General features: G+C 40.0%; 1 protein-coding gene across 2 annotated transcripts in view; it reads left to right on the top strand.

Moving 5' to 3' along the window:
* CSMD1 (CUB and Sushi multiple domains 1) overlaps window positions 1-25,666 on the top strand; it is a 1,521,983-nt gene that overhangs the window by 316,209 nt on the left and 1,180,108 nt on the right. The window lies entirely within an intron of this gene.

Genomic DNA, 25,666 nt, shown 5'->3' with positions numbered 1-25,666 from the left:
GGTCCTCAAGATCTCAACACTGCCAATGAGGAAACTGGGTTATTGAAGAGACACAAAAAGAGAGCAATTGGCATTGGCTCTCTGATGTACCAGGCATTCTGAATTGAATCCAGGCCCCTTTTCTGAATGAGTTGTTTGCTAATGATCAGAACATCACCCCAGAGAGGATTTTCCTGCAGAATTTTAGGTCTTGCTGACATTCTACTTATTAGTGGAATTCCCTTGTGAAACTGCAACTAGCCTTTCCCCTATATGCTAATACTGCAGCATCCTTCCTGACCCTGGATAGCATTTTGTTTTCCCCGAAAGCCTATCTCAGTGCATAGATTTCCTTTATAAAACCCTATCTCTCGTGTGTGTTGCTCTTAGTGTTCTGTTATGTTGCATCCTGGTTTGTCAGTAAACCTCAGAATCTATACCCAATTGATTACTAATTATTTTATGGTAATTTTTCAGGCAAAGCCTTTAGGGTCTGTATTTGCCTTGTTTTTTTTTTTTGCTAAGGACTCCTGGCAGTTAAAAGTCTGCAATGCGAAAGAAGCACTGCCTAGTGCTAACTTACAAGCAGAGATGCAGGCAGATTAGGGGCTTTTTAGGGCACTGGTCAGGCTTCTGCCTTCCAAAGTACATCAGTATTGTACCATTTCCTTAATAAATCCAACTGTTTATGTGGCCCCCGTGTGAGGAGTGAGTGGGAACAGTCAGCTGGGGAGCTAAACTGGCATTCGGTTTTCTACTCTTTTTCCATTGTGAGTGATTTACTGAGGGCATTTGACAGAAAACTGGCTTTTGTCACACATAAGTCATTAAGGGTTGTCAGGAATGGCTTGCTGAAGTCCACCTGGCAAAAAGGAGCAGAATCCGACCTCAGATGAGTTGCCCTGAGCTTCAGTCTGGGCTAGTGTGTGATCAAAGGTTGCAGAGCTGATTAAGCACTTGGCTACATGAATGGGATCCACAGGATATTTCCAGGCTTGGGGAGGAGACTTAGAAAACTTGCTTGGGAGATTCCACAAACTTAGACTCCCAGATGCCAGGCATGGGAAGGGACCTGAGGCTGCACTCAGTCCTCGTCAGCTCTGTCCATGTGGGCGTGAGACTATGAGCTTACCTCCTGGAAGGTCTCTCCCAGAGAAAACAGTGTCCTGGAAGCACCGGTTGCATGGATGCTGGGATCACTGTGCCTTTGCAATACAGCCAGTGGCATCTAAGTGCAGGACGCCTGCACACACCCCACGAGCTTCTGCTTCAACCCTACTGAGAAGTGTTGAAATTACGTGGGCTGTTTTCGCTTTTTTTAAGGAAGACCAGTAAGATTCCACTGAGGGGTGCATGCCCTCAACGTGTGTGCATTGTATGTGTGCATATGTGTGTATATGTCTATATCCAGCTGTGACACAATGCTGCAAAGATACATCACAGTATTCTTCAGCTGATGATAATGAAGTTAAGACCACATGCATTAGTTACTTTTATGTTGCTGTAATAAAATACCATAAGCAACACAGCTCATAGAAGAAAAAGGATACTTTTTCATACCATCTGTTCATCAGATAATCAGTCTATAATCTCTTCTGAGTCAGCACAGTGAGTCTGATGATAAAGTCTGATGATCTTAATTTGATCTCTGGAACCCACGTGGTAGAAGGAGAAAACTGATTCCTACAAGATGACCTAGAAGTTGTCCCTTGACCTCAACATATGCTCTGATGTAGGTATCCGCCCAGCACACATCATTAAATAAATAAATTATCACCCTATTCCACTGAAGAAATTGTAGTTACATAGTCCAGTGAGAACTGGCTTAGCCAGTTTTTGCTACCAACAAACATGTACACATCTATACTCATGAGCATGTATACACATATGCAATTTCATTAGTCTAGTAATTGTATTTGAACAATTTGTAAATGTAACATGTCCCTGGTAGCTTTCTAACATTCAGTTCACATTGACAGTTTTTTCTCATTTGCTTTGGTCCTAAGAATGTGATCTACATTTCAGTGATCTTATCAAGTATCAGTAGTCTGGGTAGCAGTGAAGTTTCACATCAACTTAGCAAGAGTTGGGCAGGGCTTTGGTTCTTAGATCCAAGGGATGCCTTAATATCTCTGGCTTGGTCCATTGAGGACAAATCACATCTCTGGTAGATTGTAGGTGTGGAAGTAGAGTGCTTAATGGAATCAAAGATCAAAGGCATAGTAAATCATGAATAATTTCCTGTGTGATCAGAAGGTCATGACTTTAACAGAGCTTTGTCTAGAGGAAAAAAGATAAATTAAAATATTTATCAATATAGGATTTCATATTTGGATTTTCTAAGATTATTCATAAACATTTTGTCCAGCAATATTGTTAAACCCAGTGGGAGACATCATTTGAGAAGTATGGTCAAACTGGTTGTCTTATTTTTGTGTTCCAAAACATGTAAGTTCAGGTTACTTTTAACAAAGTTTAACCTAGGTTTTCCTGTTGTTAAAGCAAATATTTAGAAAAATTGAGAGATGGCTTTGGAGAGATGGCTCAATTGATGCTCTTTTGGAATACCCACCCTGACTTCCAGAGCTCTCTTGGTAGCTCATAACTATCTGTAACCCCCGTTACAGTGAATCTGATGCCTTCTTTTGAGTTCCTTGGGTACTGCACACATATAGTGAGCATACACATACATATACCCACATGTATATGTATAAAATAAATAAATACATTTTCTAAGAATTAGATGCAAATGATGAGACTTTCATTTGTTAGTTGCCGTTCTGATCATAATGAAGTTAGCAGAAACTTTGTGGATGGAGAAGCTTAGATAGCACATACCAAGGCACATGAGCTAGAAAGCTCTTTCTTTTTCTAGTATCCAGTCTTCAGTCCGAGTTAACAGTGTTGTGTGCATATGAAAACATTTTTGCTGATCCTGCTTAGACCACATATGGACACTCATGGCTGGATTCCATCAGATTTATTTATTACTTATAAATATATTAGCTAATTAAAGTTATAAGGCATAAGGCAAGCCAATGCCTGCTTTTCTCAGAGGGGGCCTTTGGAATTCATTTCTTATTGTAGAACTCAATTTGCATTGTAGACATAAGTGGAAAGGAAATTTTAAAAAATTGTTTACATATTTCTGAATCAAAGTTCAAAATTTATGCAATACTGACATGCTTGCTTCCAGGCTGTGTCAAAAAAAATCTCTTTGGGGAAGAGATTATAAACCTTACAGTTTAGAAAGACAAATTGTCTACATGAGTCTATGTCATTCGCGGAATATTCTATCATCACACATCCTCAAAACTAATCATTAGACATCTTTTAGCAGCCACTCTGTGACAGATTTTACAACCAAGGTTCTCTGGAAAACTGAGAAACTTTTGTGTTTCATTCCAACTTCAGGGTAATGGGAATCAGCCCAAATCTTCTAGCAGATCTCCTGGTTAGATTTCCAGCCAACATTTAAGGAAAAAAATAACCTCAGTTTCTGAAACAAAAAATTGGTAAGCAATATCATTTTGAGGTGCTTTTGAATGAGATTGAGGTGAGAGAGAAGAAAATCTCAGCCCCACCGCCCGCCCACTCCAGAATACAGTTTGGCTTTCTTTCTGCCTAAGAATCAGAAAACTCACAAAACTAAAAACAACACACAAAACTCAGCCTCATTCACCCCACAAAGGGCTTGTGCCTCCAAAGTCGTCTCACACAAGAACAACACACTGTGCCTAATGTTGGGGTCAGAATGTATGGCTTTGAGTTTACCTGCCAGCATTCCTTTCCCTCCCATATCTGATCAGAGCACCACACAAAACATCTGAGAATTTAATTTACCAAAGTAATTTCCCTAAGACAACATCAATAAGAAGAGCAACTCATGGTTTGTTACTTCATTTTTATACTATTTTATGCTATACCTATACTTAAGTCCTGCTGTTATATGCCTTTGAACAATGCAGTTTTAAAGCAACAAAATCGTATGTGTGTGTGTCCATATGTGTTCATGTGCATTTATGTATATGTGTGCATGTTTATCGGTTGGACATGCATATATGCATGTGTGTTCATGTGTTTACATGTCTGTGTGCATGTGTTTGCAGGTGAGGGTGATTGTGTGTGTGTGTGTATGTGTGTGTATGTGTGTGTGTGTGTGTGTGTGTGTGTGTGTGTGTATGTGTGTGTGCGCGCGCATGCGCGTGTGTCTATGTGTATAGTTAAAATATCAGAGAGAGACTCTGGAGAAGCTCACGTCCATGCCTTCAGTTTGCAGGACAAGGTGAAGTATGTCTCCTTTCCTAAGTGCTTAGTTTTCTCTCTCCACCCACTTCTCCATCTTTTTCTCACTCCCATTCTCCCCATCCCTTCATCCCTCCCTTCTTTTCTCCCTGACCTCTTCTTATAAAACTCTACCTTAGCTCTATTACGGCTCTCCCTAACACTCTTCCCAGAGAGATGTAGTTGTATGCTGGCCTTACATGGGGGGAACCCCTGAGGAAGGACTCCCCAGGCTGCTCTCCTGGTGGCACACATGTGATGAGTGCATCCCAGGCTGCTCTCCTGGTGGCACACATGTGGCACACACGTGATGAGTACATCCCAGGCTGCTCTCCTGGTGGCTCACACGTGATGAGTACATCCCAGGCTGCTCTCCTGGTGGCACACATGTGATGAGTGCATCCCAGGCTGCTCTCCTGGTGGCACACATGTGGCACACACGTGATGAGTACATCCCAGGCTGCTCTCCTGGTGGCTCACACGTGATGAGTACATCCCAGGCTGCTCTCCTGGTGGCACACATGTGGCACACACGTGATGAGTACATCTCAGGCTGCTCTCCTGGTGGCTCACACGTGATGAGTACATCCCAGGCTGCTCTCCTGGTGGCTCACACGTGATGAGTACATCCCAGGCTGCTCTCTTGGTGGCTCACACGTGATGAGTACATCCCAGGCTGCTCTCCTGGTGGCTCACACGTGATGAGTACATCCCAGGCTGCTCTCCTGGTGGCTCACATGTGATGAGTACATCCCAGGCTGCTCTCCTGGTGGCTCACACGTGATGAGTACATCCCAGGCTGCTCTCCTGGTGGCTCACACGTGATGAGGGCATCCCAGGCTGCTCTCCTGGTGGCACATCTGTGATGAGTACATCCCAGGCTACTTTCCTGGTGGCACACATGTGGCACACATATGATGAGTACATCCATGTTCTTTTCATATCTGACATGAAATGGTTTTCAAATTAAAGCTTGAGCAAACATGTGGTTATTCAATAGCTGGACATTTTTTTTGCATTTTATATTTTATTTCACCTAGTGACTTTCTTTTGGAAAAGTAAGATTACTCCTCTATTTTTATATGTTGTTTCTAGAAATTAAAGGTGTTAAATCCTGTGTGAGTCAGAGAGGGTTTGCCCACTGGATATGAAGGAGGTTCACAACACTTCTGTGTTTTATGTACAAGGTTTTCATTTTTTAAAATGTTTAAAAGCATTACTAACTTGTATATTTCAAATAAAAGTAAATTTAAGGTTGATAAAAAGACCTTTGTTGAAATATTAAAAATATTCAAAGAGTACCTAATTTGGTGACGACTTACAGCTCCTGCCAGTCTTTTCTTCTGTTGCTCTAGTACGTGAGAATTCATGTGTATAAGAATACAATCAGGACTACAGTGTCCCTTGAGTTCATTAATATGAACTTCAAAATAATCTGGTCCCAATGAATCCATCTTGTACTATGCTATGCCTTTTCATTATTTATTTATAATTGTACCCAGGGATGCATTGGCTTCTTTGTGAGCTGCAGGCAATCTGGGGCTTCATATTGAGACCTTGCCTCAAAATAAAACAATATAATAAGAAGGAAATAAATTACTCTGTTTCTTCTAGTCCTTTTTTTTAGAGTTTCAGCTTTAAGTGAAATCTATTTTTCAAAATGTAATTTATCCATTACTGAAGCAATTCACAAACAATTCCTCATGAAGTCACAGTCCTTTTCACTCATCTTGACAGTCCTCATGATGGTCAACTAAAGGTGAACAAATTTCCCATTCTTGGATATTACAGTATAAAATAGGCTTTCCTGTACAGGGGTGACAATTAGAAGGCACCATGAAAAAATGTCCCTTGTGTATTTTCTGTAGCTTATCTCTGGCTATACCATGATTTTCTGGTAAATTACAGTAATGAAAATACTGATGCAATTAAAATCTCTGTCTAGAAGCATGTGCCACTTGTCCTAGCAACAGCAAAGATGGCCCCCTTCAACCTTCATGTAGTCCATACTGTTAGTTACTTGTGCTATCCTTAAAAACTATTTAGCTCTCTCCTGTCTCAGAGTCCATAGGAGCAAATTCTATTTGCTGCCAATTTTCTACGCTCATGTTGGAAACATGTTAGCCATGTCTTTACCTGCTCAATGATGCTCAGCTTTGTTCCTTAGAATACATTAGGAACATGTATGATCTTATGTTTGGGGTCTTAAGCTGAGTTCTTTCTGCTGCAGAAGGTTCCACATCAGCCTCCTTTTCTCTCATTGGCTTGGTTTTGGGCCTTGTCAAAGCCTTAATAAATAATCATCTTTCTTCTCCTAAGAATTTTTATCCCTCGTTATACTTCCATTAACACCAGTTTCCAGTAGCTCAGGGTGGAAATGTGGTGCCTGAGGAAGGAGAAGTGAGAAACAGCCTTTTTTACTAAGCCAGTCCACCCTTTAGGACTCCGGCTAACATGAAGATTTTTCCTGAGGCGCTTATCTCAATGAAGGCAATTGGTGACATTGCTAACTATAGTCTTTACCTATCTCTATATTTCTGCCTCTTATGAATGCCTACTAGCAAATGTCATTTAGAGCGAAAATCTTCCAGAGTGTGATTGCTGTCTCTGAGGCATTCCTCTCAAACTTCTGTGTAACCCTTCACAGTGGGTTTGATCATATTGGCACTGAACTAGACTGGTATAGACTGTATTCTCTTCTCAGTTTCATTCTATGTGTATCTGGGGTGAATGAACTACCCAAGAATGGTGCCTGCTGTATATCCTGAGGAATCACTGTTTTCGAAGCAGAGAAAAAGAAAGAATGGATTAATTGGCAGATCCTCCTAGTGCTCCTCCAATGCTTTCCATTAAATATGAACAAGATAAGCTTATTCACTTTCCTTCTCACAAGCACTAAAAGAACATGTTTCCTGCAGTGATGGCGTACGCCTCTAGTCATAGTGTTCTAGTTGAGAATGAGGTCCTCTTGGCAGCTAATAATGATGACCATATGCCTTTGGCCATATTTTGTAACCCTCAGTGGTTAAACTGAGGTAATACAACCAACTCCCACCAGTGATCTGTACAATATACACTAAGTCTCGTCAGCCATGTCTCCATACAACACTGTGCCATGTTTCCATTCTTCCTTTTACGTCTGTCCATCAACTTAAGGTTCATCACGACATGATGCAACCCATGTGAAACAGATGGAGCCTGTGATGGACTGTACACAAGTACATTATAAAGCTGTCACTCTAGAGTTGCTCTGTGGGGTTTCTACTTAAGTCTGGACTCCTGGATCAAGGCTTCTTACAGCTTCCCTGTGTCTGGATGCAGAGATGAGGGGCAGCCATCTTTGCATATAAGGAACATTGTGATCTGGAAACTTCCTGGGGACACCAAGAACTCGCCCAGTTCTCTTTAATGTTGTTATTCTTCTCTCTACCTATCACACTGCAGTAATTTTTCTCTTAGTAAGACAAAATTTCAAAAAAATCAAAATAATGCCATGATAAGGAAGCTTTTATGCTTGAAGTAAGATAATATATGTATCTTCAAGCACATCTGAACTCATCAAAACTGAGAATTTTGTCTCCTAAGTTTATGTCTCTGTTTTATGCAGTGACTTCCTCACACATCAAAGGTGACTTCAGTTACTTTGTCTTCCTATAATCAGAAAGAAAGCCCAGTCCCTGTTTGTGTGACATAGATCCCCTGAATTCTCATTTAGTCTATGTTAATATATTGTTATTGATTTTGAAAAATACTTAGATGTTTATTTCAAATGATAAAATTTAAGAAGAAAAACACATGAAAAAATCATTATGGACAATACTGGCTTAAGTTGTGATCCTCGTAGCACATACATTACATAGATGTGCATATATAATACACATTGACATCATGTATATTTAAATAGCATCTAGGAAAGTTCAGTGAGTATCACTATGTTTTATTTCTGATAGAGGAAGCAATATACGCTTGTACTAATACCTTCATTTTGCAATTGGTAGCAATATTCCAGACTTTGTGTGTCATCTTTACTTGCCACACAAGCTCTACCTTGAGTCGCTTATTTCTGCCTCATCTACAGAGAGTTTTAAATGTCACCATGAAGGGCAAATCTAGTCCCAAGGTGGAAGGAAACAGAGAGGAATCTCATGCTCAAGTTACCCTAGGGAGAGTCCATTGATGACACTGTCATTTTGCCCATATTCGTCAGACCATATCTCAACTTTGTGATATACCCATGGTGAAAGCTGAGAACCAACAAACCTCAGAAGCTACACTCACTCACTGATAATCCACAGTGAAAAGTAAATGTCAAGCTGTTCACTTGAATCATGAGAAACCCCATCGATAAAAGAGAGTGTCTTAGACAAAACACCATGACCAAAATGTAAGTTGGAGAGGAAAGGATTTATTTGGCTTACACTTCTTCACTGTTGCCCATCATTGAAGAAATCCAGGGCAGAAACTCAAATAGGGCAAGAATGTGAAGGCAGGAGCTGATGCAGAGGCTATGGAGAAGGGCTGCTTGCTAGTTTGCTCAACATGTCTTGCTCAACTTCTTATTATAGAACCTAGGACCATTGGCCCAAGGATGGAACCAGTCACAATGAGGTAGGACCTCGCCCATTAATCATATATTAAGAAAATGACCTACAGCTGGATCTTATGAAGGCATTTTTCTTAACTGTGGTTTTCTTCCTTCAGATAACTCTATCTTGTGTTGAATTGACATAAAACTATCCAGCAGAAAGTGGTAGGAGAAAATATGGGTGCTAGAGTTCTGTGTGTCTGAGTTTGTATCCCTAAGTATGCTTGAATCATTTTGTAGAAGCTGTTGTTTTGAACAGCTATAGGGAACCTTTTAGAATTTAGCACTGTATGCTCCAAGATGCAAATCATTTACGTGTGTTGACACTAATTGTGATATAAACTGTATGAAAAGGTCTTTACAAACAGCGTCTACTATGCAATTAATGACATCCACTACCAGGAAATACAAATAAATCTTCCATTTCTGGTCTTGCTAGTCAATGCCTGATCCAGACTGGTAGTCAAATATTGTATGTATCAATGGTTCAAGTAATCAAATATATAAAATAACTAAACAGAATGCCCAGAAGTGATTAAATAGAAGATATATTTATATTCATTGACTTATAAAAGATATTTTGATAGATTTTTAATTTTTTAATATTTTATTTATTTATTCATATTACATCTCATTTGTTAGCCCATCCCTTGTATCCTCCCATTTGTCACTCCCTCCCCATTTCCTGCTACTCCCCTCCCCTATGTCTGTGACTGAGAGAGACCTCCTCCCCCTCTATATGCTCATAAGGTATCAAGTCTTTTCTTGGTATCTGCTGATTTTTAAATTTTTATTGCTTTGAAAATGTATTCAGTACAAACAAGGCCACTCAATCAAACAGAAATTTCATTCTTTCTTCTCTTAGGAGTACAGTAGATTCCATTCTCAGACACTGAAGGTTTTCCTGTAGGATCACTAGTAATTCTTGGGTTGAGTGACTCTTTTGATGTCTAAACCCATGAGATCACACCACCCAATGTGGCATCAGTTTGTCTCCACATCTTAAGAACTCTGATAGTGTCATTTAGCCACTTCCAGTCCTACCAAGCCTGGATGTTGGTAGCTGCTCTCAAGGCTTAAACTTTCAGAATCCATCTGGAGACATACTACACCAATGAGGGAGGTTCACCTGAAATAGTCTGTGGAGCAGCGAGATTGTGCAGGTGATGAAGACACAGTGTGCAGGCTTAACCACATGAATTCAGAGTTGCCCTCTGACATGGCATGCATATACCTACAATGAGAGCGGGTGGCAAGAGAAAATAAATAAAATAAAAGTACATAATTTAATATAAGAGTTTATGTGTGGAATTACACCATCTTTTAAGTATAAGCTACAGAAATAAACAATGGATGTAACAAGATATAAAAGTCATTTTAGAACTTTTATGAAATATTTAAAATCTGCTTAAAGATTGACAATTGATTTAAAATTCATTTATATGCAATTAAAATTATTGCTTACACAAAGATCCTCACTGAATCTTAAAAAAGCCGTTTCCTTCTTCCAAAGTAACAGCAACCACTCTCTTTGTTCATAAAATTGTAGATGTTCCTCCTCCCTAAAACTTGCTGCATTTCTGTGGTTTAGCAGTACATACTGTGCCTGGTCAGAACTTTGCCTCACTTCCAGCACCACAAGGCAGCTTGACTCTCCCTCCCCTAACAGCACTGATGCTTATTGTGAATGAGGAAAAATCTATGAAGCAAAATTAAGACACTTGATTCATAGTAAAGCCAAAGTTTACTGATATTACTAATGTGAAAAGAGATCTCTCTAGTCTGGGTGGTTGATGATCTTTCCCAATGTCTGAGTTTGCCTTGAGTTTGTGTCGTGGATGCATGGCACCCGCAGTCACTCCTTTGACTGGGTTTTGGTGCTCTGTGGTCAAGAACCAAAATCACAAATAGGAAATCAGCTCAGAGTGCCAACAGGACCCAAAGCGTGCATTTCTATCCCCTTACATCACAGAGTGGCTAGTCAGTGATGCAGCTAGAACCAGCACATAGTGAGTGCAGCCAGCCTCCAATGCATTTAGCTAGTAATGTTAAGCAGTATGCAGGATGCTCATAATGCAGGCAGCAAATTGTTCTATTTCAGTAGGATGAACACAACATAAGCCTGGAAGGAGAGTTTGGGGGTGCTTAAGCATTGATCCCCACAGCTGGAATAATCCACTTGACTGCAGCTTAATCACCCTAGTTCACATGGCTATTAGGGCAGGGTTTGCAGGAGTTAAGGGGAGAGGTAGATAGGAAGCACTTTTTATGTGTCTTTTTCTTCTTTCCTCTTTTGTGTCTCATGCGAGTAATGTTATTATTAAGACAACAGAGAAGATTCCTAAAACTTGAGCAAAACTTGTGTGTATTTAATCTTATCCAACTTGCATGCACTCACAGCAGTTGTCACCACACACACAAAACCTGTGCAAGCCAGGCAAACTCCAAGCATGGAGAGGGGAAGTAGTAAAAAAACAAACAAACAAACAAACAAACAACAAACAAAGCTCAACCTCTGGGTTAAAAACTGTTGGAATTAATGAGTGTTGAAGGAGGTAGTCAGTTTCTTAAAGCCATGCAAATACTGACAGAGCTAAATGAACTCATGGCTGTAAAAATAATTAGGTGCCTGATGAGGTGGGAAGGAAAAGATGTGGGGGCTGTCACTGAGGATGTGTATATGCATATGTGTGTGTTTGCTCGTGTGCGTGTACGCACACACACATGTGCACATATGCTTCTGTGCATGATATATGCATGTATGAAATTCTCAAACAATAGAAAGAGGAAAAATACCTCCATGACCAACAACACTGACTCATGAGACAACCCCAAAAGTGTGCCACATACACTGTTCTCCATTTCCATATCACTAACCTTTGTCTCTGTGAATGTGTCTTGAGCACTCTGGGGCATGCTCATCTTCAGGCTCAGGGTCATGAAGGGCGCCTGTTGCAGGTGACTGACAAACAAGAATCACTCGGCCGACAGAGATGGGAACAGGAGGAAGGCCAGACTGCACCCTCTGGCATGCTGATGCACATTTTAACTATGATTTTTACTCTATATTATTATATGTTATTTTGATGATTATTGCACTACTTTGGCTTAACATGTTTTATATACAATGAGCAGAATTATAAACTAAAATTCCGGAAATGCATAATTAAGCCTAGAAAAAAAAGCCCTGCAACTTAGATAAAAGTTATTTAAATTGGTTCATATGAGAAATGAGTTCAATTTTTGTATAGGAATATAACCCTAGTTAGGTTGACATATTTTAACCTAATAATGGTCTTTATTTTCTTCACTATCAATTCCAGTTCCTGTTGCCATGCTGATCTTGAGAGAGGGACCAGCCCTAGTGTGTGGTCAACCTGACAGAGGTCACATCATTTTTAAAAATGTTATCCTCTTGAAATATTCCTGTTCCCTCTTCTGCAATGATCCCCAAGCCTTGGGGGCAGAAAGTGTTATAAACTTAAGGCTGAGCACTTCACAGACTCTTATCCTATGACATTGATCTTCTGAGAGTCTCAATGTTAATTGGCATTCACTCTAAAAAATAACATTATTGATGAGGGTTGATGGAGTCTCTAGTCTACAGATATAACAGCAAATCATTAAGAGTCATTTTAATACTATGCACATTTGGCAGAATAATATTTAGTTATCTCTGTAGACCTTTAACCCATTTAGCTAACAGCTCTTGGACACATTAATGGTGCCAATCATGAGTTCCATATCATAGAATGAGTCTTAAATTAAAAAAAAGTTGGTTACTCCTATAATCTTCATGCCACTATTGGATCAGTAAGCACACCTTTCTAGGCAAGTCATTAACATGGCTTTCAGGGTTCACAGCTGTGTGAGAGTGAGGATTGCTTTTCTCCTCTGGCATTTTTCCAGCATTATAAGCTCTGGGTAGTAGAAAAGAAGCTTCTAGGAAAGTACCAGCTTGATTTCTCCATGTTTTGTGGCTCACCTGTGTCCCATCTTCAGCAATAGGGTCTGGTCATCAATTTTTGTAGTGTAGCCAAGAACACTGTCAATAGCTTGTAATGCTTGGGGATCTACATGACCAACTGGCTAACAACTCAAAAGAGACAACTCATATTTGGTTCGATGGTTCTTATTTATGAGCATGAATTGAGCTCTTTAGTTGGGGTATTATCCTCCACTGGTAGAATATCTCTACTAACCCTCTTTTCATATGTGTGCATTGTGTGTTTTAGGAAGTGCCCACAGTAGTGAGTTTCCACGCAGCTCTTCAGATAACCCATTATATAGAGCATTCTAGATTCAAATTTACAGATATTCACCTGCCTCTGCCTTCTGAGTGCTGGAACTAAGGAATGCACTAGAGTACTTAGCCCCCTGATGTGGATCTTTAGACTCAAGGGTAATTCTTCCTATAACTGGAAAAGCTTATTTTACGGATGTATTAACATAACATATTTATATGTTTTTCCTAAATAAAGCAAAAGCTGCTAGGACAATGGCATCATCAATGCTATTACAACTCAGCCACCTTATCTCTGAATTCAATCAATTAGAAGGGAATCCTTGTTGTTTGTGGAAGTGTTGACAGGACACAGAAAGGCATGATGTCTTCCAGATGGATGACATGGAGAATGATGTTCATTATGCACTACAGTTGCTGCTGGTTGCTCACTTCAAAATGAACTCTTCAGGAAAGACCTTCAGTTAGAACAAATCTAGTAACATTGTGTTGCATTTTGAAGAGGAAGCAAGGACAATAAGAAAATTAGCAAAGCTTCTGCCATGTAGATTTTGGAAGAAATCGTTCATTCCAGAATTAATTCCAGATTATCGTAAATGTTTTATCACAAAGAAATTGTTTTATGTGAAAATGACTCCTACCAAGAAACAGTTTCCTATGCATGATAAATGCAATTTTAAGTTATTTTGCCTATGAGAAAAGTTATTTGCATGAGACCCAAATCTTAATATTTGTTTCAGAAAACACATACAAATCACTCTCAGAATTCATTCCACAGACCACTTTCCAAGGGTCTCATGATAGTCTTCCTTGTGGAATCTTTTCTAAATTCAGTCCTGGGGATGGCTCAGTATACTTTCACTATGCTCCTGAGTTTCAGTTAAAGTTCTGACTTGGACTGTGGTTTCTCAACATGCCCTGGTGTCCATGGGAGAGAGACAAAGAGGGTAAATAAGCCAACCCATGCCACTTAAATCTTGTGAATTTGCTAGTGAAGTTCTTGGGACCTAGGACTGCACTCATCCTTGTGGTCAGAGGGGGCCAGGGAGGCTGAGCTGTTGTGGGAAACCAGGGCTTGTACATCAGGGGTGAAGTGTTTGTTTAGTTATGTGGCAAGGAGGAATCGAGACTTTGGGGACACACAGTTTGTACCATGGGCTAGTGACAGGATTCAGCATGGAGTTGTGAGAGTGTATAGCAGAATACATTGTCATTTGTGAGATTGAGATGAGGTTGAAGGGTGATGGCGTGAGAGTTGGAGGACCAGGGCTCTGGAGAGGAAGGCAAGGTGTGATGAAGCCTGTGGGGATGGTGTGGAAATCTGTGCTGTGTTTTCAAGTAGAGAAAGACTCCTGTGGACAGTGCAGCGTTGACCGGGTTCGGCTGTTGCATATGCAGGTCAAGGATTTGGCAGTCAGGGGGTGGAACTAGAAAAACAAAAACCAGACAAACAGCAAAAAGCAGCCATTGGAGAGAACTGTGAGGCTGCAACAGCTGGAGCTCTTAGAGCCATCCTGTATGGGAGCCACTGATGTGCAGTCAGTGATTAATAAGACTAAAACGATGAAAGTATTTTGCCAATTGTTACTTTTTGTATCCATTATGATGTGTGATTATATATAAACTTTAAGTGTAACAAATAATCACTTTAAGAGCTACTGATGATTGAAAATGGATCCAAGACTCTAAAAGCATTCTCTCTTATTTTTACACTTCCCACAAATGGACATTTTTCTATTCTTAAGGATGTTTCAATTGAGATGGAATAGCATGCCAAAAATACATCATTAGAACTCATACTATTATGCAAATTTTTGTCACAATGCTAACAAAGATTTACCAGCATTGAGAAGTTTTTAATTAACTTTCTTGTGCATGTTAAAAAGGAGGAGGCTAAAAGGGCCGGCCAGATTGTTTCTATGTGAATACCTTAACTCTCCTCTCAACCACAGCCATTTACCTGGATCTTTAGTCCCATCTGCATATGTGTCAGTGAACAGCCCACTCTTTTCTGCCTTGAGCGGGAATCATGTTTCACTGCCCCATAAACAGTGGGACATGACTTGATAGTGTGCTGATATTTTTACAATTCCCAAGGAGGGGCTGTCAGGATGACCAAGCTGATGACATGGTGGATAGAACAGAGCACATTGACACCATAAAGCTATCCCCTCACCTCCAGATTTGAGTCATGATGAGCCCAAATGCACTTGAGTTAAGGTGTAGACACACACACACACACACACACACACACACACACACACACACACACACACACAAACATATGCATGTGTGCACAAAATCAATTAAATAAAGTTGAAAAAGCAAATACATTTAAAGCATTTTTAAAAATTACCCAAGGAAGAATAGCCCTTTCCTTTATAAATATTCTCATCATGTAGAAAAAAATTGATTTTAAAAATGTTTTATGAATCCTACAAAAAATAATAAAACCCCCCAAAAGTGACATTTTACATATTAGACTAACTCAAAACATCTAAATATGGGAATAAGTTGCAGTCTCACTGTGTACAAACCTTAATTCCATAAAATTGCAATGTTTACAAAAAAGAAAATTTTGCATAGTCATAGAGTTCAGAAAAAGTTTAACTTTTAATGTGACTGTAATTAACAGGTACAATTTGCCACTCAAAGTTACATAAATATCACCTAGTATAATAATATGTGTACTTTAAAAACATTTATATTGTTTTAATTCAATAATTACAGAGCAACCCTGTTACAAGTAAATGTACCACCGCTTTGTCACAATTATGACAATTAATGCAACTACAGAGCAAGTTAAACTGAAGCGTGAATTGAAGAAAAATCATTGGGGGTATGGAGTACCCCATGGTAGGGTTGTTTATGGAACATGATTCGGAGAGGGTTAAACATTGAGATTTTTAATTGATTTTGATCATGACTGGAATGGCACTATGCTATGTAGTTATTGGACACCAGTGCCTACATGTCTCCCTAGTGTCTGTTAAATGTCTGCCTGTCTATGTCAGCCAAGTTGCTTCCTGCAACATGCTTGGCTTGCTTTGTATCTCTATCTAAATGACACTGGCTGCTGTTCCTGCTCTCATTCCAAGTCTACTCAAGACTGTGAACAAAGCTCATACTCTGTATTAGCCACTCCCCACATCTTTTCCTGTGAGCATTAGACTGTGCGCCCGCCAGAGTAGACACACAGTGGACACTAAGTCATTGCTGAGACCTTTCCACTGGGAATGTCACAAGTGCTGTCCACACCAGATTTCTCTTATCACTTTTCTGCCCTCTGTAACCAGGACAAAAAAGTTCACATTAAAATAAAGGCCATCTATCCCTAATGCAATACCAGCATATGGCTGTGCATCATCCCCTACTGACATGTGGGAACCAGTTCCCTTGGAGAGCAGAGAGCTCCATCCATCGTCAGTTCCCTTTGTCTCTTTCCTTCTGTATTCTCGACAGGTGAAGACTTGCCTGGGCCTAGCATGACACTTAACAAACAGGTCTGCAGTCCTGCCTCATTGAGCACCTTCCTTTCTGGTATGCCACATCCTCCCCTCTCTGACCCAGTTAACCATATCTTCCCCTCTCACCCTCATCCTAGTACGTTCATGGTGAATAACTCATTGGTTTGGGGTAACCTAATGTTATTTTTACACCTTTACTGAGCCGGTTCCTAATGGTGTATTAACATGATGCCACAGAGAGAGATGAAACGAAGGATGCCATTAGAGCTTCTTGTTATACATCTTGAGGTACCTGCTTCCAAGATCAGAGCAGAGCTACACATCCTGCATGTTCCTGTTGAGGCTGTGACTGACAGCAAGGAAGATGGTAAAACATTCCTGCTCAAACAATATCCAACACTGTGTGACATCAGTCAGCACGTTTATAGAGTTCAAGACATTCGGTGAACGCCACTGAACCAGAGAACAATGTGTGAAATTGAATTCTACAAAGAACACATGGGTCAACATGAAAATGTAAAATTATGTTGCTATCTCCTCTCTCTCTCTCTCTCTCTCTCTCTCTCTCTCTCTCTCTCTCTCTCTCTCTCTCTCTCTCCAGGCTCTCTCTCCAGGTTCTCACTGTACAGCTCCATCTCATCTGGAACTCACTTTATATATCAGTCAGCAGCCTCAGACTCATAATGACTTACCTGCTTGTGCTTCCAAAGTGCTGAAATCATAGGGATGCACCGATATGACTTGCTGCATCAGAAAAAGGAAGAGCAACTAATGTTTTCTATTAAAAAATTTGAAACTTCCATCTAATCAGCCTCTTCAGAGAAGGCACAGTGATGGCTCTGTGGTTAAGAGCACTTACTGCTTTTGCAGACAACCCAGGTGCTTCCCAGCACCACGGAAGCTGATAACCACCTGTAACTCTAGTTTCAGGAGGTCCAGTGCTCGCTTCTGGCCTCCATGGGCACTGCAGGCATATGGTACAATACGTACATACAAACAAAATTTATATAAATACTTTAAAGTTTTAAAGTATTCAATTATATACTATTTTTGTGTTCTTAAAGTATCCTTTTATAGCTTTTAATATATTGCACAAGTCTAGTATTTTCATCAACACAAATTAATAATATACAAAATTACTTTGGCTAGCATATTTATGCACTGTAATATTCAAAGAGTGCAGCTTTAATTATATATGTATGTATGTATTGTGTAGTGGTATAATCTCAGAGACTCATCTAGTCACTTCCTACGTGTGAAATGCCATTCATGGGCATATTGTATACTAGGACAGTCTCAATGAGTATACTTTAGTGATTAAGGTTCAAGATATAATTAGTCTAAAGTACTCTTAAGTCTTACCAATGTTGACAGAAATTCAACTGTTGAGAATATACAGATTCTGAATAATTTGTTTCTAGAATGATGAATCCTTTTGCCCATGTGCTTCCCAGAAGTCCAGAACATGATGTTTCCCGTGGTCAGCATCTCTAGACTGGCAGGGAAACCCTGGTTTGAACACTTTGAAGGAAAGTCTTTTCTGTTCTGTTATTTGCTTTTGTTTTTCTTTTGTCCTTTAAAGACAGGGTTTCTCTATGCAACAAACCTTGGCTATCCTGAACTCACTTTGGAGACCAGGCTAGCATCAAGCTCACAGAGATGCCACTGCCTCTCATGTGCTGGATTAGCTACCTCACTCCTCTCAACATATAGAATAAATAATAGTTACAAGTAAAATTTCTTTTCTATGCAGAAGCAAATGCTTCATCCTTATAATTACAGCTACTTAAGGTTCAGAGCTGTACAACCTATATCCATTTTCTTTAAAAACAAAAAACAGAAGCAAATAAAAATGGCATTTAAAAGGCCCTGTGTGACACATGAGCACAGCTTTACTCTGAGATCAGAAGGTGTCTCAGAGTTTGTGGATTCAGGAGCCTGTATCCCAAGGGGAGTGTGGTAAATGCCGACAAAGCCATGAATAACTGGTTAAGTAGGTGAAACTTCCTGGTGCCATGGCTGCGACATTCTACAAATTCTTTATACAATGACTCCCCAAAACTCTTAAAAATATTCTCATATTTTTGGTATGTTAAAGATATATATATCTTCCCACATTGATAGTTAAACACTCCTTTTTTCTTATGCTAATTGCAATTTAGAAAGTACATATTGGTGATCATGGCCTTTCATTAAGCAATTCCTAGAGTCATTTATGCAGGGTCTCTACATCATGAACACACATCCCTGGCATACTGAAGAAGAGCCTGTGGCATTGTAACGCTAAGAATAACTAGTCAGTGATTAAAGCAAGTGGTAGGCAAGCCTCATGAACTCTGTATCAGCATGTTGGTGTGCACATGCAAGACCTGGCCTGTGGAGGCTGGTGCTCTTCTCTCCTGTTGAGATCTTCCTCAATGCACACACATCTACCTAAGGTGGATCTCTCATCTCTCATCTCTCTGCTCCTCATTTGAAATAAGCTCAACACGATGGGTGTGATGGCTCATGTCTATAATCCCAGCACTCAGGAGACAGATGCTGGCCGATCTCTGTGAGCTCAAGGCCAGCCTGGTCTACAAAATGAGTTCAGGACAGCCAGGGCTTTGTTGTACAGAGATGCCCTGTCTTGAAAAACCAAACCAAACCAACCAAACAAACGAAAATCTGAAAAGGCTGCCTTTCTGCAAATAAGTATCACTAGATATGGCTGTCATTACTTCTTTTGTTTGCAAAGTTTTGTTCTTTTTCTTTGTGTAAACAAAGTGCACACTTGAACTGTGGCTCCATCATGAGCACTGCTGTACCACTGGTAAAGCCCACACTTCGTTGTTTCATGACCAGATGCAGGGCGTAAAGGAATCCACCTCCATCTTCCAGGGCACTCATTTTTATGATTTAATAAAGTTCACAAGTGATTTTGGGTTCATTTGAAAGTAGAGAGGCAAATTTTCAACAAAGGATACCCACAAGTGTATGCTGGGAAACCACTCAGAGTGACATCTACTCCAAACCAGACAGTTATTTATTTATGCACATACACATGTCCATGTGTAGCTATCAGAAGATAGTGCTTTAAACATATGCACATATATACTTATTATTATACCTAAGAGACTATTTTGTTGAAAACAGTTTAATTATGATTTTAATGTGTTGGAAGAAAGAGTGTAAATGCAGATGTATCTAGAAGCTGCCAACCAAAAATAATAAATAAATAAATAACAGTTTTAGAACTGGCCACATCCCATTTTCCACAGAGACTGAGTAATAGATTGTCACTCTCTTCCCTTTCTCTGTCACCTCTCATTACTCATTAAAGGAATACACAGACAGACCCCCAAAAGGTAATTTTTATGAAAGTTGTTACACAGCTCTGAAGGGAAAGATACAAGCTCACTGGTCCTCGACAGTGGACAGAAGAATCAATGTGCAGTCAGAGATGGCACCTGTTCCCTGGCTTTTACAGGATACAGACTGTTTAAGCAAGGGAAGCCAAGTTCACACAATTAAAATGCATGAACAATTTACAAGAGTTCAGCCAACTCTTGGTGAACACCTGTGCTCCATCCTGCCCATTCTGCTGCAGATGATGGGGTCTGCCATGTACACACATACCAGACCAAGCTCATCCCTTAGGCATCAAGCAAAAAAGTTAAGGAGCACTATCAGATGTAACTGAGCCTTTGGGTTACTTTACGGGGATAATTTATCTACTATTCTTGTCAGGCCCAATCCCTTCCAAGACCCCAAAACTAGGTAGGAGAGAAAGAAGGGTACAGGGAGGAAGGAGAAATATATCTCTTTAGACTACTTCCTACTGATTAGGGGTGTCGAGTTACTTGGGGTAAATTTGATCTTCCCTGACAGGATATCCAATTTCTTCTACTCTTCTCTTTGTCCATGACCACCTGACAAACTGCAGCATCAGGAGCGCAGGAACCGCTGACACTTCAGAGTGCCCCTGGCCACTCTTGGGGCTCTGACATTTATAAGAGTCCCAAGAATCCCAAGAGACGCATAATAGTCAGCTGCTGTGGACCATCTGAAGCAGCCCCATATCACACACCTGAGATTAAAACAGAAGCACGTTACCAGCATGACTGAGTTTTTTAAAGAAACCAAAAATTTCACTACAATCAGATCCTTTCCAGTCCTGTAGGTTGTGTAAAAAACCTTTTAATAGTTCTGAGGAGAGAGGACCCATGCCTACAAAATCCTGGAGCCTCCAAAGAGGGCCTCTACTCTGGCACCATTTTCTATGGGACAAGGAAGAGGGATTTTACTTAAAAGCTAATAAAACTTTAAAATCAAATCTCAGCTTACTAATAATTCTCCAAGAGGGAATACTTCTCAGCAAAAAACAAAAAACAAAAACAAACAAACAAACAAACCCTGAGGTAGAGAGAGTATGAAGTAAGGCAAAACAAACAAACAAACAAACAAACAAACAAAGAGCTGGGGGTAATTTAGATACTGATACTTGGAAATCCCACCTCTATTTGAGGTACAACGCTGACTGCATACATAGATAAAGATGAGGCAGCCATGCATAGAGGTAGAGGCCAGGTGAGCAGATGAAGAAACACTTTATAACTCTAGGTTAGCATAGCTCCAATCTATTGTTTAATACAACAAGAGGCAAAAGCTAACATCATTTCCAGAAGACAAATTATTTTGGTTTTGAAAGTACCTGTAAAATTTAGGTAAGAGAATGAATATGTAGAAAATTAAGGTGTACATCATAACCTGATAAGTGAATATCACACTAGATACCCCCATATCTCTACAGGAAATGGCTGAAGTGTGAGGGTGAAAACTGGGTCATTGGATTTGAATTAACCTTAGTTTATTGATTAAGTCATTCGTCTTATTGTCATAGGTAGTTGAAGTGTTTTGATTTCTACCCACCCAAAAATATTCATTGTATGGCTTGTAAGTATTTTCATTCTTTAAAACTTTACTGGAAACAAATAGTCTGAAAAAAAAACCTTCTCACAAAACATAGGTGGTCATTTCACTGTGGCGATGGACAGTCCCAGCCATTGCCCTTTGCTTCTGCAAGTGGTTAGGATTATTTCTGCTGCCTTGATAGCTGTGAAGGTCGGTGAAAAATGTCAACTGAGGAATCTAGATTCTAGAGTCACCTGAGGAGGTGAGCTCACACATGCCTTGCGGGGGGCTACCTTGATTACATTTGTTGACTTCTAAAGACTCAACTTAATTGTGGGTAAGGCCATTCTCTGGGTAAGTGTCACAGACTCTAAAGAAAGCCAGCAGATCCGCAGCACGTGTTCATTGCATTCTGCCTTCTGTTTCTCGATGCTATATGGGCAGCTCCTTGAAGCTCCTGCCAACTTGACTTCCCTGCCACAAAGACTGTACCTCATAGTGCCAGTATACATAGATCTTGTCTCCTTTAAGTTGCCTCCTGGGAGTATTCTGTTGGAGTAGCAAGAAAAGAAACTAAGAAAATGACCCTGTTTCAGTTATCTTTAAGATGTAGTGTCTTCCCCCCCCCCCCACTCCCCTACACCTCCAGCCCATTGATGATGAGAATTCTTGGTGTGTACTCTGTATTTGAATGTCTGCTGCTTGTCGCCTTCTATAGCTGTGGGAGACGGACTTCCTTTATTCTACACATTTGTTGTTTCTCTTTACTCCTTTCTTCAAACAGTTTCATTATATTCCAAAACCCTTTGACAACATTTTTCATTTGTCTGTTTTTCTCTCTACTTCAAATATTTTGTTGGCTTTTTTTTTCTAGTTCTCTAATCCTCTCTTCCACCTTGTCTAAAGCTAGGAAAGTACATTTCCAACTGCCTTTTAAAATATCCTAACATCTGTTCTTCTTCTAGATAGACAGCAAGTTTTAGTGATATTCTTTACAGTATCTTCCTTTATGTTAATACATAATCAAGATTAGTCAACTATAATTTTATAATGGATTTTTCTTGAATCATAGTTATTTTAAGATAAACTTCTAATGTATGCAGTGTCCTGGCTGCCTTGAGTTTCTTCCTAGTGTGTCTTCTTCCTAGCTTTAGTCATTTTCTCCAGCCATGCTTGTGACTTCTGCTGACTGTGGCATGTTTTACATCATAACCCATACATGAACTAGAGATTCAGATTGAAGTTATCCTCAAAGAGAATTGTCTGTGGTTGGGGCAGGAGCTTAGGCTTGGTTGATTATTTGACTCTTAACCAAGCCCATCTTCTTTGAGCTTAATGAGTCCCTTCTAGGTGTAACCCTCCTAAGAGGCACCCTTGCAGGAAGTGCAGCCTTTTAGAAACTCCTTGACCCCGCAAAAATTCCTGTTCACTATACCCTCTCCTTCTTGATTCCTACAATCTCACCTCTTTCCCCTGTAAGAATGCAGTCTCTTTGTAGCTTGAGGTTTGTTTTGGTTTAGTTTTTAGAGACAGGGTTTCTCTATGTAGCCTTGGCTGTCCTTGACTCACTCACTTTGTAGACTAAGCTGGCCTTGAACTCACAGCGATCCAGCTGTCTCTGCCTCCCGAGTGCTGGGACTAAAGGTGTGCACCACCACTCCTGACTTGTAGCTTGTGGTTTTATAATTAGAGGAACGTGAGGCTGTGCTGGGAAATGGCTTTGGCTCCTCATCTTCCTGCTAATGCCTTAACAAGCCTCCCAAGCCTTCAAAGCACTTACTATTATCTTTACTTCTATTTACATGGGGTTGTTAATTTTCTCATCAAGAGGCTTGGTTGGTGACCAAGCTTTCCCATCATAGCTTTGAGAGATGTGTCCTGGATGGTTCCTACTAGCCATTTCACATGCAGACCACATACCCATTGATGTCCTAAGCATCCTTCCTTGAGGTTCTCATGACATTCTGCAGTGTACTGTCATTGCCCTGCACAGTTCATAGAACTGGTCGTCAAGGACACTGAATGAAACCCTCAAGCCCCTTTCCCACTCGTGCCCTCCTACACTGCTACTGAGAACTCCAAACCCACGTCCTTTCTTCTCTTCCTCATCACATCCATGATACCGAGAACCCTCTTGCACTCATGAGAATTGCCAATCTGCAGGCATCTCCCTCTAAACACCCTCAGGTAGATCTGTCTCCCTGACTGGTCTGTGGAGGAGGGTGATGCTACATTTGGAGCAACCTAGAATTATCTTTCATATTCAGTTTACACACTTACATCGACCCAGCACCCCAAGCTTCCTGGTCCATTAGGTTGGACACAGTGGTTGATGATTCTTCCCTTATTCTCTCTACTCTGCAATGGCATCCTTCATCTAAAGTGACCATCCACTGAGAATATTTTGGAATCTGTTATAACTATCTCACTTTTCTGGTCTGTCTTGGGGTCTTAGGTGAATATGATGCGTGCTTTTTATAAATAACTTTTAGAAATCTGAAAATGATTTTCTAAGTAAACTCTCATCTGAGTTTGGGGTCCCAATCATATATAAAATATTTGCATGTTGCTCTAGCAAATGATCCAATTTTATATGTTTTAATTAAACATAGATTCCTTAAATAATTTTCCATAAAAGGTTATCTCATATTAAAAAGTCATCAATCTTAGAAGGTGTTTTTCCACTGCTGACAAGACCTGCTGAGCTCAAAACTCAAAAGTTTGAGTCACACTTTAAACACATTTTTTTAAAAAAAGAAACTATAATTAGCAGATCTGTCAGAGGTCAATGGGAGGGGATTAGGGTGGAAGAGAGAGGGAGGGTGGGAATGATACAAGTGAGGGGATAACAATCTGGATGTAATCTGAATAAATTATAATAAATAAAAAATTAAATCTGAATGTTGTATCACTGCTCTTTATAACTTTCTTCTTTATTCAAAATATAGATATTTTATAATGCCTATATTATTAATTTTAATATGTTTTTCATTTGTGAACTAATCTTGACTTTTGATTTTTTATCAAGCCAACTGATATTTAATAGAATTTGTGATTCTATACACATACACACACACACACACACCACTGTTAAATCATCCTCCTTACTACCAGTAGCAAAAAAAAAGTGGAATTCATGAGAGGAATAGATGTAATGCCATCTCACCTTCACATACATGCATGTCCACCTGTCCTCCATGAACATACACAACACACATATATACATACATGAATAATATTAAGGTTATCTATTTGAATACAAATGAAAATAGTGTAGAAATTTCTCTTGAGTTTCATTATGTATACTCAGTAAATCATCAGTGAGAATTTTATTAAAGCCTAGCTCTGAAGCCAAGGGCCTATGATCCCTGGACATCCAGAAGTCACATGGAGCGGACACTGGATTATTTCGATTTGCCCACACCAAACAAAGCTGCTTATGCAGCTCAAACTGTTCCTCAGTAAAATCTTTGTGTTCAGTGTCAGCCATGGGCAGTCATAGATGTTCTATGGAAAGCAGTTACAGAGTAGAATGGCACGTATGTCAACATGGGGTGCTGTATTCATGCTTTTAGAACTGCTTGTTCTACCTTAGAGTGGGTGGGGATCTTCAGACATGAATCATACATACATGGACTTTTGAATATTAATGTTCTTCAGAGAGAGATTAGATGCAGCTCGAGGGAATGGGAAATTCAAGGCTATAGGAAAGTCTAAGCCTTCACAAGCTGAAAAGAGGGTCTAATCCAGAAGACCTCAAGAACAGAGGAGACAAGGGGGGAGGTGATCTACTCTCCAGACCCTGTATAGGGGCTAGAGCAGGTATGTGTGCATAGCAGGGTCGTTTGACAAACAGATAAGCGCAGTGAGATAGATTCATCTATTATTGGAAATATATGTATTTTGTATTGTATCACATTTATTTACTTATCCTTTATTTGTTTATGTTATGTGTGTGTGAGATCTACAGCTTATGCTGCAGCCTTAGGCGGTCATGCTGAAGTTAGGGGCTTTACTGTGGTGCTTTCAGGTGACAGCCGGGAATCAGCTAGGGGATCGCTGTGCAGACTGCTGCAGAACACCCTCTCTCCGACCTTGTGTTTGATGCGTGAAAAGGGAAATTTACCATCTATAAGTAAGAGAAAAAGCATCACTATGAAAGAAGACAGAGGAGTAGTAGAGCTTAGCATACACTAGAAGCACATTATGCAGAAA

Source organism: Acomys minous (assembly GCF_964271855.1).
Source record: "Acomys minous genome assembly, chromosome: 15".
In the NCBI taxonomy this organism is placed as follows: domain Eukaryota; kingdom Metazoa; phylum Chordata; class Mammalia; order Rodentia; family Muridae; genus Acomys; species Acomys minous.
This window is presented reverse-complemented; position numbering and strand designations above follow the sequence as displayed.